General features: G+C 45.3%; 1 pseudogene; it reads left to right on the forward strand.

Annotated features, from left to right (window-relative positions):
* Nucleotides 1-19,180, forward strand: part of LOC124019619 — a 153,137-nt pseudogene that overhangs the window by 13,300 nt on the left and 120,657 nt on the right.

The following is a 19,180-nucleotide window of genomic DNA, read 5'->3' on the forward strand; positions in this document are numbered from 1 at the left end:
TTTTGAGGGTCAGTGTGGCGGAGGTGATGTTGCTACCCTCACCGCCTGGGGTTGGCCCGTCAGGAATTCCAGGCTCTCTCTCTCTCTCTCCTCTGTTCTTTCTCCATCTCTTTTTCTCTCTCTTTCTCTACCTCATTCCCTCTCTTTCTCTGTCTCTCTCGCACCGTAGCACTTTCCAGCTAGCACATAACGTTCTGAGAACCATATGTTTCTTAAAGTTGGTGAGAGCGTGGTTGTCCTATGGTAATTTTGCATACAACCTTCCCACAATGCGCTGGGAATGGTGCAGGATACCCAGCTAGCACACAACATTTTGAGAACCATTATGTTTCTGAGGTGGGAATTTCAGTACTTCAGCATAACGTTTCCTCATGGTTCTATTTCAAGTAATGTTCTCAGAATGGGCAGAGAATGTTAAGAAACATTGTTCTTCTGGGGGAATTTCAGTACTTCAGCATAACATTTTCTGCAGGTTTCCTCGTGGTTCTATTTAAAGTCATGTTCCTCACAACATTAAGAAAATTTTCCATAAAAAAACGAAAAGAAATCATTAACGTTTAAAGAATGTTATTTTAAAACCTATACATTCTGTTCTCATTCTATCCTCTCTTGTTAAGTGTGTTGGCTGTGCACACTAATTGGCCACACCTGATCTTAGTGCTTGTTTCCTTTGAAATGGGGTCTGTTTAAATAGACTGAAATGAACTGCTTTGCATGAGTAAAAAACATAGCATCATAGCTCCATTCTAAGGTGTTGAAGTGGACTAATTCCATACTAAGAGAACAGAAGATCATAGGTTCAAATCTCACTGATGCGGTGCCATAAAAATAAATGTGCTTGCATGATTAATGCCTGAGCAAATGCATTTCCATGTCTCCTATCGATGCTTACAGTTCTAAACAGTTACTTACCTTCAAATAAACTATCATTTCTGTCCTCAGAATGTTGATAAAACCTCCCAGGAAAACTTTCAGGGAACCATAGTAGAATGTTCTGAGAACCTCCCTGCAACCTTAAATGTATGTTTCCAGAACTGGCAAACATGTATGTTCCCACAACTTCCAAGGAACCAAATGTGCTAGCTGGGTTGTCACTAATCTAAATATGAGTAAATATTCATTTTACAGTCATCCAGTGGTCAGTCCCAGGGGAAAATGTTTTGTTTGTTTTTAATTACAGAGCAGAGATGGTTACTAGGAATGCTCTAGAGGGGGAAGGCCGGAAAGAACGACGAGGAGCAGCAGATTAAATGACTTTCAGTTGGCAAGACCAGAGGAAAGCTATTGTAACAAAGTGAAAGCTTCTGGCCATTAAATGAAAGATTTTCATTGAGGTGAAAAGAGTAAAATGCTGAACTGACTGAAGTACTTCAAGATAATCCATTGATGGTCTTTCACATCGGCCAGATAGACTTAGGAGGGTACGTTACCACTCAGCGACTTTTGCTGAAACCCAGTCTTTGAATAACGGCTGGGCTGGTGTAGTGATGGTGAATGGGTCCGTTCATAACAAGGCTTGATTGTGAGGGGAATACTGTCGACTCATGGTAATATCAAGACTGTATGGGCTCTCAGTGTGGTACTGTCTGTCATCAAAGGATGAGGGATTTGATCTGTTTCACTTCTCTCACACAAACTCTCTACCTCTCTCTCTCTCTACCCCCCCTCTCTACCTCTCTCTCTCTCTCTCTCTACCCTCTCTCTCTCTCTCTCTCTACCCCCCCCTACCTCTCTATCTATCTCTCTCTCTCTCTCTCTCTGTCCTCTGTGTAATGTACAACTCTCTGTCCTCTGTGAAATGTACAACTCTCTGTCCTCTGTGTAATGTACAACTCTCTGTCCTCTGTGTAATGTACAACTCTCTGTCCTCTGTGTAATGTACAACACTCTGTCCTCTGTGTAATGTACAACTCTCTGTCCTCTGTGTAATGTACAACTCTCTGTCCTCTGTTTTCGCTTGCCTTTCTCATTCCGTCTCCCGTTCCCATGTTCCCATTCCCATCTTCTCTCTTTCTATGAGACTCTCTTGTTCTCCCTCTCTCACTATCCTTCTGTTTCACAAGCAGTCAAAACATCCACTCCTACAACCCTACAACCAGCCAGTTGATTAGATGATCGATCATGCTTACTGATCCTGATAACAGATCCCTATTTCACTCTCTCAGGTGGAGACTGTGTTTGGCTCTCCCAACGTGACGGTGGGCTACCACGTAATTGGAGCAGACATGGTGTACCCGCCCTCTGTGGTGGTCGAGGCACTTCACTCCTACGGCCGGGATAGGCTGATGGGTGACGTGCGACAGTTTGTCCCCATGGTAACGGCGCTGCCCAACACAGCCGCACCATGGAAATCCAGCCCAGCTATCAGCCTCCAGCTCAAAACAGGTCTGATGGTTTAGAGTGGAGGAATATGTTTAAGATCATGTTATTAAGGAGACTGCAGGATATTAGTCTGCCCTGTGTTCATATACCAGACATGTTATTAAGGAGACTGCAGGACATTAGTCTGCTCTGTGTTCATATACCAGACATGTTATTAAGGAGACTGCAGGACATTAGTCTGCTCTGTGTTCATATACCAGATATGTTATTAAGGAGACTGCAGGACATTAGTCTGCTCTGTGTTCATATACCAGACATGTTATTAAGGAGACTGCAGGACATTAGTCTGCACTGTGTTCATATACCAGACATGTTATTAAGGAGACTGCAGGACATTAGTCTGCACTGTGTTCATATACCAGACATGTTATTAAGGAGGCTGCAGGACATTAGTCTGCACTGTGTTCATATACCAGACATGTTATTAAGGAGACTGCAGGATATTAGTCTGCCCTGTGTTCATATACCAGACATGTTATTAAGGAGGCTGCAGGACATTAGTCTGCACTGTGTTCATTTACCAGACATGTTATTAAAGAGACTGCAGGACATTAGTCTGCACTGTGTTCATTTACCAGACATGTTATTAAGGAGACTGCAGGACATTAGTCTGCACTGTGTTCATTTACCAGACATGTTATTAAGGAGACTGCAGGACATTAGTCTGCACTGTGTTCATTTACCAGACATGTTATTAAGGAGACTGCAGGACATTAGTCTGCTCTGTGTTCATATACCAGACATGTTATTAAGGAGGCTGCAGGACATTAGTCTGCTCTGTGTTCATATACCAGACATGTTATTAAGGAGACTGCAGGACATTAGTCTGCTCTGTGTTCATATACCAGACATGTTATTAAGGAGACTGCAGGACATTAGTCTGCACTGTGTTCATATACCAGACATGTTATTAAGGAGACTGCAGGACACTAGTCTGCACTGTGTTCATATACCAGACATGTTATTAAGGAGACTGCAGGACATTAGTCTGCACTGTGTTCATATACCAGACATGTTATTAAGGAGGCTGCAGGACATTAGTCTGCACTGTGTTCATATACCAGACATGTTATTAAGGAGACTGCAGGATATTAGTCTGCCCTGTGTTCATATACCAGACATGTTATTAAGGAAACTGCAGGACATTAGTGTGCACTGTGTTCATATACCAGACATGTTATTAAGGAGACTGCAGGACATTAGTCTGCACTGTGTTCATATACCAGACATGTTATTAAGGAGACTGCAGGACATTAGTCTGCACTGTGTTCATATACCAGACATGTTATTAAGGAGACTGCAGGACATTAGTCTGCACTGTGTTCATATACCAGACATGTTATTAAGGAGACTGCAGGACATTAGTCTGCACTGTGTTCATATACCAGACATGTTATTAAGGAGACTGCAGGACATTAGTCTGCTCTGTGTTCATATACCAGACATGTTATTAAGGAGACTGCAGGACATTAGTCTGCACTGTGTTCATATACCAGACATGTTATTAAGGAGACTGCAGGACATTAGTCTGCACTGTGTTCATATACCAGACATGTTATTAAGGAGACTGCAGGACATTAGTCTGCACTGTGTTCATATACCAGACATGTTATTAAGGAGACTGCAGGACATTAGTCTGCACTGTGTTCATATACCAGACATGCTATTAAGGAGACTGCAGGACATTAGTCTGCTCTGTGTTCATATACCAGACATGTTATTAAGGAGACTGCAGGACATTAGTCTGCACTGTGTTCATATACCAGACATGTTATTAAGGAGACTGCAGGACATTAGTCTGCACTGTGTTCATATACCAGACATGTTATTAAGGAGACTGCAGGACATTAGTCTGCTCTGTGTTCATATACCAGCCATGTTATTAAGGAGACTGCAGGACATTAGTCTGCACTGTGTTCATATACCAGACATGTTATTAAGGAGACTGCAGGACATTAGTCTGCTCTGTGTTCATATACCAGACATGTTATTAAGGAGACTGCAGGACATTAGTCTTCACTGTGTTCATATACCAGACATGTTATTAAGGAGACTGCAGGACATTAGTCTGCTCTGTGTTCATATACCAGACATGTTATTAAGGAGACTGCAGGACATTAGTCTGCTCTGTGTTCATATACCAGACATGTTATTAAGGAGGCTGCAGGACATTAGTCTTCACTGTGTTCATATACCAGACATGTTATTAAGGAGGCTGCAGGACATTAGTCTGCTCTGTGTTCATATACCAGACATGTTATTAAGGAGACTGCAGGACATTAGTCTGCTCTGTGTTCATATACCAGACATGCTATTAAGGAGACTGCAGGACATTAGTCTGCTCTGTGTTCATATACCAGACATGTTATTAAGGAGACTGCAGGACATTAGTCTGCTCTGTGTTCATATACCAGACATGTTATTAAGGAGACTGCAGGACATTAGTCTGCTCTGTGTTCATATACCAGACATGCTATTAAGGAGACTGCAGGACATTAGTCTGCTCTGTGTTCATATACCAGACATGTTATTAAGGAGACTGCAGGACATTAGTCTGCTCTGTGTTCATATACCAGACATGTTATTAAGGAGACTGCAGGACATTAGTCTGCTCTGTGTTCATATACCAGACATGTTATTAAGGAGACTGCAGGACATTAGTCTGCTCTGTGTTCATATACCAGACATGTTATTAAGGAGACTGCAGGACATTAGTCTGCTCTGTGTTCATATACCAGACATGTTATTAAGGAGACTGCAGGACATTAGTCTGCTCTGTGTTCATATACCAGACATGTTATTAAGGAGACTGCAGGACATTAGTCTGCTCTGTGTTCATATACCAGACATGTTATTAAGGAGACTGCAGGACATTAGTCTGCTCTGTGTTCATATACCAGACATGTTATTAAGGAGACTGCAGGACATTAGTCTGCTCTGTGTTCATATACCAGACATGTTATTAAGGAGACTGCAGGACATTAGTCTGCTCTGTGTTCATATACCAGACATGCTATTAAGGAGACTGCAGGACATTAGTCTGCTCTGTGTTCATATACCAGACATGTTATTAAGGAGACTGCAGGACATTAGTCTGCTCTGTGTTCATATACCAGACATGTTATTAAGGAGACTGCAGGACATTAGTCTGCTCTGTGTTCATATACCAGACATGTTATTAAGGAGACTGCAGGACATTAGTCTGCTCTGTGTTCATATACCAGACATGTTATTAAGGAGACTGCAGGACATTAGTCTGCTCTGTGTTCATATACCAGACATGTTATTAAGGAGACTGCAGGACATTAGTCTGCTCTGTGTTCATATACCAGACATGCTATTAAGGAGACTGCAGGACATTAGTCTGCTCTGTGTTCATATACCAGACATGTTATTAAGGAGACTGCAGGACATTAGTCTGCTCTGTGTTCATATACCAGACATGTTATTAAGGAGACTGCAGGACATTAGTCTGCTCTGTGTTCATATACCAGACATGTTATTAAGGAGACTGCAGGACATTAGTCTGCTCTGTGTTCATATACCAGACATGTTATTAAGGAGACTGCAGGACATTAGTCTGCTCTGTGTTCATATACCAGACATGTTATTAAGGAGACTGCAGGACATTAGTCTGCTCTGTGTTCATATACCAGACATGTTATTAAGGAGACTGCAGGACATTAGTCTGCTCTGTGTTCATATACCAGACATGTTATTAAGGAGACTGCAGGACATTAGTCTGCTCTGTGTTCATATACCAGACATGTTATTAAGGAGACTGCAGGACATTAGTCTGCTCTGTGTTCATATACCAGCTCATATTGATGGGGTTGAGTATCGATCTACAGTTACTCTGCCCTGATGTTCATATACCAGACATGTTATTAAGGAGACTGCAGGACATTAGTCTGCTCTGTGTTCATATACCAGCTCATATTGATGGGGTTGAGTATCGATCTACAGTTACTCTGCCCTGATGTTCATATACCAGACATGTTATTAAGGAGACTGCAGGACATTAGTCTGCTCTGTGTTCATATACCAGCTCATATTGATGGGGTTGAGTATCGATCTACAGTTACTCTGCCCTGATGTTCTTCATGTTCTATGATCTCAATGGGTGTTCTCTCTCCAGTTTTGCGCTTTGTAGGTCCAGGAGATGACCCGCGTTCCTGTCGGTTCTCGCAGATGATGGAACAGAGGCTGGAGAACGTGTTCTCTGAGGCCCAGGCCAAAGTCCTGGACGTCCACACCAGACTCTCTGTCCAGGTAGAGATATTATAGTACAATGGCCTCCTCCTCACTCAGTAACCCTGTGACCTGTGGAGGTGGTGACTTCATATCCTAATACATAGCCTAAATCTCTAGATACTCTTATCAAAGCTTCCCACCACAGATTATTTCTTGTTTGTATCAGGATAAAGGCCCAGATGCAGACCTTGTTGAAGTGACAATGTTTATACAGCAATAAGGGCAAAGGTACAGGACGGCAGGCAGGCTCAGGGGCAGACAGAGTGGTCAGGCAGGCAGGCTCAGGGGCAGACAGAGTGGTCAGGCAGGCAGGCTCAGGGGCAGACAGAGTGGTCAGGCAGGCAGGCTCAGGGGCAGACAGTGGTCAGGCAGGCAGGCTCAGGGGCAGACAGAGTTGTCAGGCAGGCAGGCTCAGGGGCAGACAGAGTGGTCAGGCAGGCAGGCTCAGGGGCAGACAGAGTGGTCAGGCAGGCAGGCTCAGGGGCAGACAGAGTGGTCAGGCAGGCGGGCTCAGTGTCAGGACAGACAAGGGTCAAAACCAGGAGGACGAGAAAAGAGAGACTGGGGAAAAGCAGGAGTTGATACAAAAACGCTGGTTGACTTTTGACAACCAAGACAAACTGACAACATACAGACAGAAAACACAGGTTTAACTACTCGGGGGATAATGGGGAAGATGGGCGACACCTGGAGGGGGGTGGAGACAAGCCAAGGACAGGTGAAACAGATCAGGGCGGGACGGTTTGGAAGTAGGGATTTGACTTCTAACTGTTTCAAATTGAAGGGACAGTTCATATTTATACCAGACTTGTGTTGATGCCTTGTTGTGGCTTATTTGAGATGTTGTGACATTAAACTTCAGTACAAACAAATGCAAAGAATCTAAATATGGGTCGTCCGATTGGTCATTTTGATGTGTGGCACAGTTTGTGTGGATTAAATCTCAAAGCATTTTGCTCCTACCGTTTTCAGACACAGCTCTGCAGTTGAAGAGGTTTGGCACTAGCAAAGCAAAATGCAAGCTGTGTATAATTGGAGCATAATTATCATTCCTAAGTGCATTGTTCATGTGCCATTGTAAATAGAAGCTGTTCTCTGATCTGAACTGATGTGTTTAGGGAGACAGTGTTTGTGTTGTTTTAATGAGCTTCCTAGCTGCCGTGGTAACATGTCCACTATATTATGTATGTATGTCAAGGTTTAGTTTTTAGGTTTTGTGTAGTTGACGTTATAAGCACTTTCACAGTGGCGAATGGCTTGTCAGTTTCACTCTTGACAGCCGTTGTAATATCTTTATGGATTTAAGCATATTTTTGTTATGCTAATTATGCCAATACATTTTATACCTCCTCTGTAACTTATTAAACATTAAAGTAGATTGATCTAAATTGAAATTATGTTGTGCAACTTTGTCTCTATTTCCCCCTCCCCTCTCTCTCTCTATCTCTCTCCCTCTCTCCATCTCCCTCTCTCCATCTCCCTCTCTCCATCTCCCTCTCTCCATCTCTCTATCTCTCTCCCTCTCTCCATCTCCTCTCTCCATCTCTCTATCTCTCTTCCTCTCTCCATCTCCCTCTCTCCATCTACATGTCCTCTCTCTCCATCTCCCTCTCTCCATTTCCCTCTCTCCATCTCCCTCTCTCCATCTCCCTCTCTCCATCTCCCTCTCTCCATCTCCCTCTTTCCATTTCCCTCTCTCCATCTCCCTCTCTCCATCTCCCTCTCTCCATCTCCCTGTCCTCTAGATGCTTGGTGTTTCTCAGTCAGTTGGTTCTCCTGCTGTGTCTCTGGTCTACATGGTGAGGAACGGGACCGCCCCTCTCAACGGCACCGCCGCCTCGAACCTCCTGGGTCAGCTGACCGCCGAGATGGTCGGCTACTTCCTGTTCTACCCACCGCTGGTCATTGCTGAACGTAAGTGTCCTAGTGCCTCCTCGATGCCCTCTATCCTCATGATCCACATCATGTGTCCCCAGAAACAGATCTAGAATCAGGTTACCCCCCGTTACCTTTATTGGGATTGAAATACAAAACTGACCTGAGATCAGAGTCTACGTGCCAACTTCATACTACTCCCTAGACACCCCTGTGGGTTTCATATAGCCTGCATGACACACTTCTGTCTGGGTATTTATAGCAGTGAGTAGCATGGGTCTCTTCAGAAGAAGGACTGAGGTACTGGAAGGACTTGTATAGAATAACAAGGACGAGTGACGTTCTCAAGCCCTTTGAGTAATTGGATGTTTGTGACTGTTGCTCAGCCATGTTCGTGACTGTTGCCCTCTACAACAATGCATTTTTTAAAAAATGATTGAGTCACTGTACTGTAAGCTCTGGATGCTAAGGTAGACCTAGCCTCCTCCTCCTCCTCATCTGTAAGCTCTGGATGCTAAGGTACAGCTAGCCTCCTCCTCCTCCTCTGTAAGCTCTGGATGCTAAGGTACAGCTAGCCTCCTCCTCCTCCTCTGTATGCTCTGGATGCTAAGGTACAGCTAGCCTCCTCCTCCTCCTCCTCCTCTGTATGCTCTGGATGCTAAGGTACAGCTAGCCTCCTCCTCCTCATCTGTAAGCTCTGGATGCTAAGGTACAGCTAGCCTCCTCCTCCTCCTCTGTATGCTCTGGATGCTAAGGTACAGCTAACCCCCTGCCTCCCCCTCCTCCTCTTCCTCCTCTGTAAGCTCTGGATGTTAAGGTACAGCTAACCCCCTGCCACCCCCTCCTCCTCTGTAAGCTCTGGATGCTAAGGTACAGCTAACCCCCTGCCTCCCCCTCATCGGTAAGCTCTGGATGCTAAGGTACAGCTAGCCTCCTCCTCCTCCTCTGTAAGCTCTGGATGCTAAGGTACAGCTAGCCTCCTCCTCCTCCTCTGTAAGCTCTGGATGCTGAGGTACAGCTAACCCCCTGCCACCCCCTCCTCCTCCTCTGTAAGCTCTGAATGCTAAGGTACAGCTAACCCCCTGCCTCCTCCTCCTCCTCCTCTGTAAGCTCTGGATGCTAAGGTACAGCTAGCCTCCTCCTCATCCTCCTCTGTATGCTCTGGATGCTAAGGTATAGATAGCCTCCCCCTCCTCCTCCTCTGTAAGCTTTGGATGCTAAGGTACAGCTAGCCTCCTCCTCCTCCTCATCTGTAAGTTCTGGATGCTAAGGCACAGCTAGCCTCCTCCTCCTCCTCTGTATGCTCTGGATGCTAAGGTACAGATAGCCTCCCCCTCCTCCTCCTCTGTAAGCTTTGGATGCTAAGGTACAGCTAGCCTCCTCCTCCTCCTCCTCTGTAAGCTCTGGATGCTAAGGTACAGCTAGCCTCCTCCTCTGTAAGCTCTGGATGCTAAGGTACAGCTAACCCCCTGCCTCCCCCTCATCCTTCTCCTCTGTATGCTCTGGATGCTAAGGTACAGCTAACTCCCTGCCTCCCCCTCCTCCTCCTCCTCCTCCTCCTCTGTAAGCTCTGGATACTAAGGTACAGCTAACCCCCTGCCTCCCCTCCTCCTCCTCCTCCTCTAACTAGGCCTCCTCCTCCTCCTCCTCCTCTGTAAGCACTGGATGCTAAGGTACAGCTACCCCCTGCCTCCTCATCCTCCTCTGTAAGGACAGGCCACATCTAACTAGGCTGCTCCAGTGTTCCCTCCCTATAGCAGCTGTGTATGTTAAAGGACTGAATGAGCAGTCACAGGGGTGGGCAGAACATTGGGTGTGAATGTTAAACACCCTCCACGTTCCCAGTACACTCTTCTAGTCTACAGTCTGCCTGCTCCCTCCATTTGAACTGGGAGAACGAACAAACGAATGCTCCGATCAGCACAGAGAGAAATGCCATTCTGAGACGCTGGTCCAAGACGTTCTCTGCATCACAGACAGTTTTCCAAACATCTGGGAAGAGAGGCACCTACTTCTCCTCCGAAACTCACACCGGGGTCACCCCTCACCCTTGATCCATGACTACCCAAGATGCATAGGGGGTGAGGGTGACCCATGTGACCCTGTTTACGAGAGGGTTGCGGAGGTGGGCTGTGCTCTGACATACAGTACATCTGCTAGCATCATTACTGTATCATTATAGGGGTGGGCAGATGGCTGCTTGGTTTACATTGGACAGCATGGGCCAGACAAGAAGCATGAATGTTAATGAGTGTTGCGCTGACCCTCCACTTTGTGCTGTGAATAAATCAAGTGATGGGCATCATTTCCTGTGGGCACAGAGAAGGGTGGGGACAGTGTAGAATAGTGAGTAAAATAGCACAAGAGGAAGACTGAGGGAGCGAGCACAGAGTTGAAGACAGGAAGCAGATTCATCAGAGGGAAAGAGAGAGATGAGAGATAGTTTGCCTTGTTGGTTTAGATTTCAGAGGGAAAGAGAGAGTTTTATAGGGATGAGGGAGTTTGCCTGGTTGGTTTAGATTCAGCAGAGGGATAGGGAGGATGAGGGAGGTTTGCCTTGTTGGTTTAGATTCATCAGAGGGAGAGAGAGATGAGATAGTTTGCCTTGTTGGTTTAGATTCAGCAGTTTTATAGGGAGATGAGGGAGGTTTGCCTTGTTGGTTTAGATTCAGCAGAGGGGCAGAGTGAGATGAGATGCCGTTTGCCTTGTTGGTTTAATATTCAGTTTTAGAGGGAGAGAGATGAGATAGTTTGCCTTGTTGGTTTAGATTCATCAGAGGGAGAGATGAGAGAGAGTTTGCCTTGTTGGTTTAGATTCATCAGAGAGAGATGAGGGAGAGTTTGCCTTGTTGGTTTAGATTCATCAGAGGGAAAGAGAGTGAGATGAGAGATAGTTGCCTTGTTGGTTTAGATTCATAGAGGGAAAGAGAGAGATGAGAGTTTGCCTTGTTGGTTTAGATTTCAGAGGGAGAGATGAGTTTGCCCTGTTGGTTTTGTACCTTTGCCATTCGTAATATTACAGTATTACAGTTTTATAGGGAGGTGAGGGAGGTCTCTGCCATTCGTAATATTACAGTTTTATAGGGAGGTGAGGAAGGTCTCTGCCATTCGTAATATTATAGTTTTATAGGGAGGTGAGGGAGGTCTCTGCCGTTCGTAATATTACAGTTTTATAGGGAGGTGAGGGAGGTCTCTGCCCTTCGTAATATTACAGTATTACAGTTTTATAGGGAGGTGAGGGAGGTCTCTGCCATTCGTAATATTACAGTTTTATAGGGAGGTGAGGGAGGTCTTTGCTGTTCGTAATATTACAGTATTACAGTTTTATAGGGAGGTGAGGGAGGTCTTTGCTGTTCGTAATATTACAGTTTTATAGGGAGGTGAGGGAGGTCTCTGCCCTTCGTAATATTATAGTTTTATAGGGAGGTGAGGGAGGTCTCTGCCATTCGTAATATTACAGTTTTATAGGGAGGTGAGGGAGGTCTCTGCCATTCATAATATTACAGTTTTATAGGGAGGTGAGGGAGGTCTCTGCCATTCGTAATATTACAGTTTTATAGGCAGGTGAGGGAGGTCTCTGCCATTCGTAATATTACAGTTTTATAGGGAGGTGAGGGAGGTCTCTGCCATTCGTAATATTATAGTATTACAGTTTTATAGGGAGGTGAGGAAGGTCTCTGCCATTCGTAATATTATAGTATTACAGTTTTATAGGGAGGTGAGGAAGGTCTCTGCCATTCGTAATATTACAGTATTACAGTTTTATAGGGAGGTGAGGGAGGTCTCTGCCATTCGTAATATTACAGTTTTATAGGGAGGTGAGGGAGGTCTCTGCCATTCGTAATATTACAGTTTTATAGGGAGGTGAGGGAGGTCTCTGCCATTCGTAATATTACAGTTTTATAGGGAGGTGAGGGAGGTCTCTGCCATTCGTAATATTACAGTTTTATAGGGAGGTGAGGGAGGTCTCTGCCATATGTTGGCAGCGGCTGGCTCCACTCTTCAAAGGCAATTACCACAGTAAATAATTAACAGTGGGGGGTTTATCAGTGTGCACAGTAGAACACCTCAGGACATGTTCAGACAGAGACGGCCCTAAATCTCACTCTCCACTTCCAACGTTACTGTTTTCAGCCTGGAGAATTCCAGGGAAGGTCAGGGGATTTTTCAGACTGTTCATAGATAGATAGATAGATAGATAGATAGATAGATAGATAGATAGATAGATAGATAGATAGATAGATAGATAGATAGATAGATAGATAGATAGATAGATTAACCAGAATGTGGATGACGGAAAACCAAACAACTCATCAAGTAAAGAATCATCACAACACACATTCACTTGTTGAATATTTGATGAGTGTTTGACTTCTAAACTACTGTTTAGAGCACATGTTGTTTTCCTATATTCAACAAGGGAATCACACACAACCTGCTCCTTTTAAATCCACCCAACAAATACCTTTCAGAATGCTGTGTTTTTCATCCCTTGGCCTCTCTAACTTCAGCAGTGGAGCTCTGAGGTTTATGTGAAACATCATCACAGATTAAGCAGCATGATTGTGCACGGCTGAGGCTACAGTATTGGACAGTGTTAAAGAGATTGTGCTGACAGCCCTGCAGTAGTAACGGGTAACAGGCCAGAGCATCCGTTGTTCCCCTACTCACTCATACAGTGGTAGAGGGTGATGTGACAGGCTTGCAAATCTTTAGAAATGAATAAAATCAAATCAAATCAAATCAAATTTTATTTGTCACATACACATGGTTAGCAGATGTTAATGCGAGTGTAGCGAAATGCTTGTGCTTCTAGTTCCAACAATGCAGTGATAACCAACAAGTAATCTAACTAACAATTCCAAAACTACTGTCTTATACACAGTGTAAGGGGATAAGGAACATGTACATAAGGATATATGAATGAGTGATGGTACAGAGCAGCATACAGTAGATGGTATCGAGTACAGTATATACATATGAGATGAGTGTGTAGACAAAGTAAACAAAGTGGCATAGTTAAAGTGGCTAGTGATACATGTGTTACATAAGGATGCAGTCGATGATGTAGAGTACAGTATATACATATGCATATGAGATGAATAATGTAGGGTAAGTAACATTATATAAGGTAGCATTGTTTAAAGTGGCTAGTGATATATTTACATCATTTCCCATCAATTCCCATTATTAAAATGGCTGGAGTTGGGTCAGTGTCAATGACAGTGTGTTGGCAGCAGCCACTCAGTGTTAGTGGTGGCTGTTTAACAGTCTGATGGCCTTGAGATAGAAGATGTTTTTCAGTCTCTCGGTCCCAGCTTTGATGCACCTGTACTGACCTCGCCTTCTGGATGATAGCGGGGTGAACAGGCAGTGGTTCGGGTGGTTGATGTCCTTGATGATCTTTATGGCCTTCCTGTAACAACGGGTGGTGTAGGTGTCCTGGAGGGCAGGTAGTTTGCCCCCGGTGATGCGTTGTGCAGTCCTCACTACCCTCTGGAGAGCCTTACGGTTGAGGGCGGAGCAGTTGCCGTACCAGGCGGTGATACAGCCCGCCAGGATGCTCTCGATTGTGCATCTGTAGAAGTTTGTGAGTGCTTTTGGTGACAAGCCGAATTTCTTCAGCCTCCTGAGGTTGAATAGGCGCTGCTGCGCCTTCTTCACGATGCTGTCAGTGTGAGTGGACCAATTCAGTTTGTCTGTGATGTGTATGCCGAGGAACTTAAAACTAGCTACCCTCTCCACTACTGTTCCATCGATGTGGATAGGGGGTGTTCCCTCTGCTGTTTCCTGAAGTCCACAATCATCTCCTTAGTTTTGTTGACGTTGAGTGTGAGGTTATTTTCCTGACACCACACTCCGAGGGCCCTCACCTCCTCCCTGTAGGCCGTCTCGTCGTTGTTGGTAATCAAGCCTACCACTGTTGTGTCGTCCGCAAACTTGATGATTGAGTTGGAGGCGTGCGTGGCCACGCAGTCGTGGGTGAACAGGGAGTACAGGAGAGGGCTCAGAACGCACCCTTGTGGGGCCCCGTGTTGAGGATCAGCGGGGAGGAGATGTTGTTGCCTACCCTCACCACCTGGGGGCGGCCCGTCAGGAAGTCCAGTACCCAGTTGCACAGGGCGGGGTCGAGACCCAGGGTCTCGAGCTTGATGACGAGCTTGGAGGGTACTATGGTGTTGAATGCCGAGCTGTAGTCGATGAACAGCATTCTCACATAGGTATTCCTCTTGTCCAGGTGGGTTAGGGCAGTGTGCAGTGTGGTTGAGATTACATCGTCTGTGGACCTATTTGGGCGGTAAGCAAATTGGAGTGGGTCTAGGGTGTCAGGTAGGGTGGAGGTGATATGGTCCTTGACTAGTCTCTCAAAGCACTTCATGATGACGGAAGTGAGTGCTACGGGGCGGTAGTCGTTTAGCTCAGTTACCTTAGCTTTCTTGGGAACAGGAACAATGGTGGCCCTCTTGAAGCATGTGGGAACAGCAGACTGGTATAGGGATTGATTGAATATGTCCGTAAACACACCGGCCAGCTGGTCTGCGCATGCTCTGAGGGCGCGGCTGGGGATGCCGTCTGGGCCTGCAGCCTTGCGAGGGTTAACACATTTAAATGTCTTACTCACCTCGGCTGCAGTGAAGGAGAGACCGCATGTTTCCGTTGCAGGCCGTGTCAGTGGCACTGTATTGTCCTCAAAGCGGGCAAAACGTTATTTAGTCTGCCTGGGAGCAAGACATCCTGGTCCGTGACTGGGCTGGATTTCATCTTGTAGTCCGTGATTGACTATAGACCCTGCCACATGCCTCTTGTGTCTGAGCCATTGAATTGAGATTCCACTTTGTCTCTGTACTGACGCTTAGCTTGTTTAATAGCCTTACGGAGGGAATAGCTGCACTGTTTGTATTCAGTCATGTTGCCAGACACCTTGCCCTGATTAAAAGCAGTGGTTCGCGCTTTCAGTTTCACGCGAATGCTGCCATCAATCCACGGTTTCTGGTTAGGGAATGTTTTTATCGTTGCTATGGGAACGACATCTTCGACGCACGTTCTAATGAACTCGCACACCGAATCAGCGTATTCGTCAATATTCCCATCTGACGCAATACGAAACATGTCCCAGTCCACGTGATGGAAGCAGTCTTGGAGTGTAGAGTCAGCTTGGTCTGACCAGCGTTGGACAGACCTCAGCGTGGGAGCCTCTTGTTTTAATTTCTGCCTGTAGGCAGGGATCAGCAAAATGGAGTCGTGGTCAGCTTTTCCGAAAGGGGGGCGGGGCAGGGCCTTATATGCGTCGCGGAAGTTAGAGTATCAATGATCCAAGGTTTTACCACCCCTGGTTGCGCAATCGATATGCTGATAAAATTTAGGGAGTCTTGTTTTCAGATTGGCTTTGTTAAAATCCCCAGCTACAATGAATGCAGCCTCCGGATAAATGTTTTCCAGTTTGCAAAGAATTAAATAAAGTTCGTTCAGAGCCATCGATGTGTCTGCTTGGGGGGGGATATATACGGCTGTGATTATAATCGAAGAGAATTCTCTTGGAAGATAATGCGGTCTACATTTGATTGTGAGGAATTCTAAATCAGGTGAACAGAAGGATTTGAGTTCCTGTATGTTTCCTTCATCACACCATGTCCCGTTAGTCATGAGGCATACGCCCCCGCGACTCTTCTTACCAGAGAGATGTTTGTTTCTGTCGGCGCGATGCGTGGAGAAACCCGTTGGCTGCACCGCCCTGGATAGCGTTTTCCCAGTAAGCCATGTCTCCGTAAAGCAAAGAACGTTGCAGTCTCTGATGTCCCTCTGGAATGCCACCCTTGCTCGGATTTCATCAACCTTGTTGTCGAGAGACTGGACATTGGCAAGAAGAATACTGGGAAGTGGTGCGCGATGTGCCCTTTTTCGGAGTCTGACCAGAACACCGCCGCGTTTCCCTCTTTTTCGGAGTCGTTTCCTTTCCGTTGTCCTGTTTGTAAGGCAGAACACAGGATCCGCGTCGCAGAAAACATATTCTTGGTCGTACTGATGGTGAGTTGACGCTGATCTTATATTCAGTAGTTCTTCTCGACTGTATGTAATGAAACCTAAGATGACCTGGGGTACTAATGTAAGAAATAACACGTAAAAAAAACAAAAAACTGCATAGTTTCCTAGGAAGGCGAAGCGAGGCGGCCATCTCAGTCGGCGCCGGAAGTAAAAGAACCCCCCAGATAGATGTGTAGAGGATGTTTGGGGACGTGCTGAGAATGGAGAGGAGGGGGGCACTAGTGCCAGACTCGCAGCCGGACAGCCATTTTAGAGCTGTTATCACTGCCAGTTTGTTTGTGACACCTGAACCAGATGTCTCTCTCACTCTATACAACTCTACCGCTGTCTCTCTTTCTGTACCGTGTCTGATTTCATAGGCCAGTTAAACAGCATGCCCCCCAAACCACTGTGCCAGCCCCAGTACTTAATCAGGCAGGAAATATGTAACCTAGCTAAAGCCTGGGAAACTCAACAGACAACCAGAAGAGAGGTAGAGCCCATGCAGATATCAGCTCTCACAGTGAGACACTCAGCCAGAGCTCTCAGTATAAGAAACTCTATGACACACAGACACAGGCAGGTTTAAGTTGTTGCACTGTAAACTCTCAGTATAAGAAACTATATGACACACAGGCACAGGCAGGTTTAAGTTGTTCCACTGTAAACTCTCAGTATAAGAAACTATATGACACACAGACACAGGCAGGTTTAAGTTGTTCCACTGTAAACTCTCAGTATAAGAAACTATATGACACACAGGCACAGGCAGGTTTAAGTTGTTCCACTGTAAACTCTCAGTATAAGAAACTCTATGACACACAGACACAGGCAGGTTTAAGTTGTTCCACTGTAAACTCTCAGTATAAGAAACTCTATGACACACAGACACAGGCAGGTTTAAGTTGTTCCACTGTAAACTCTCAGTACCACTGCAGTGATGTTTTCACAAGGAGAAATCGCGCCACTCAAAGCACCAATGTAGTTCTGACCTGAGTTAAATTCATAAAGAGCTTGACAGAAATGGTTTTGACTCACATAAAGAAGAAATGTCAGACCAGTCATGCTGTTCCTCTGTTCTTTTTCAGCATTGGAATACCACAACCTCAATACATCAATCGCTACCAGAGACTTCTGGGTAATCACAGGTAATTGTCTTATTGTTTCTCTCCTTATTGGCTTATTGAAGAGAAGTTCTCTAGTTGAGCTGCTGATATGTGTTCTGTATATACAGTCTTTTGTGCTTATTTTAACCCATTACAGTCGTGGAAATGGGCCTGTATGGATTGGTCCAAATTGAAAAAGCATATGCATGACCACGGTACAGTCTTAGAAAAAAGGGTTTCAAAAGGGTTCTTCGGCTGTCCCCATAGGATAACCCTTTTTGGTTCCACGGAGAACCCTTTTTGGTTCCACGGAGAACCCTTTTTGGTTCCATGTAGAACCCTTTTGGGCTCCATGTAGAACCCTCTGTGGAAAGGGTAACCCAAAAGGTTCCTCATGGAACCAAAAGGGTTCTACATGGAACCAAAAGGGGTTCTTCAAAGGGTTCTCTTATGGGGACAGCTGAAGAACCCTTTAAGGTTCTAGATAGCACCTTTTTTTCCTAAGGGTGTAGCAATTGAATCAGGTCTGGGCTGTGTAGATGTGTAGATGAATCAGATCAGGTCTGGGCTGTGTAGATGTGTAGATGAATCAGGTCTGGGATGTGTAGATGAATCAGATCAGGTCTGGGCTGTGTAGATGAATCAGATCAGGTCTGGGCTGTGTAGATGAATCAGATCAGGTCTGGGCTGTGTAGATGAATCAGATCAGGTCTGGGCTGTGTAGATGTGTAGATTAATCAGATCAGGTCTGGGCTGTGTAGATGTGTAGATTAATCAGGTCTTGGCTGTGTAGATGAATCAGGTCTGGGTTGTGTAGATGAATCAGATCAGGTCTGGGCTGTGTAGATGTGTAGATGAATCAGATCAGGTCTGGGCTGTGTAGATGTGTAGATTAATCAGATCAGGTCTGGGCTGTGTAGATGTGTAGATTAATCAGGTCTTGGCTGTGTAGATGAATCAGGTCTGGGTTGTGTAGATGAATCAGATTAGGTCTGGGCTGTGTAGATGTGTAGATTAATCAGATCAGGTCTGGGCTGTGTAGATGTGTAGATTAATCAGGTCTTGGCTGTGTAGATGAATCAGGTCTGGGTTGTGTAGATGAATCAGATCAGGTCTGGGCTGTGTAGATGAATCAGATCAGGTCTGGGCTGTGTAGATGTGTAGATTAATCAGGTCTTGGCTGTGTAGATGAATCAGGTCTGTGTTGTGTAGATGAATCAGATTAGGTCTGGGCTGTGTAGATGTGTAGATGAATCAGGTCTGGGCTGTGTAGATGTGTAGATGACTCAGGCCTGGGCTGTGTAGATGAATCAGGTCTGGGCTGTGTAGATGAATCAGGTCTGGGCTGTGTAGATGTGTAGATGAATCAGGTCTGGGCTGTGTAGATGTGTAGAGGAATCAGGTCTGGACTGTGTACATGTGTAGATGAATCAGATCAGATTAGATATGCGTAGATGAGTGTGTTTAGATATGCGTAGTGTGTGGTTGTGTACGAGCTCGTGTGTGTGTAGATGTGTAGCCTCTTCTCTTTTATATAGGGA

Source organism: Oncorhynchus gorbuscha, unplaced genomic scaffold (assembly GCF_021184085.1).
Source record: "Oncorhynchus gorbuscha isolate QuinsamMale2020 ecotype Even-year unplaced genomic scaffold, OgorEven_v1.0 Un_scaffold_643, whole genome shotgun sequence".
Classification (NCBI taxonomy): domain Eukaryota; kingdom Metazoa; phylum Chordata; class Actinopteri; order Salmoniformes; family Salmonidae; genus Oncorhynchus; species Oncorhynchus gorbuscha.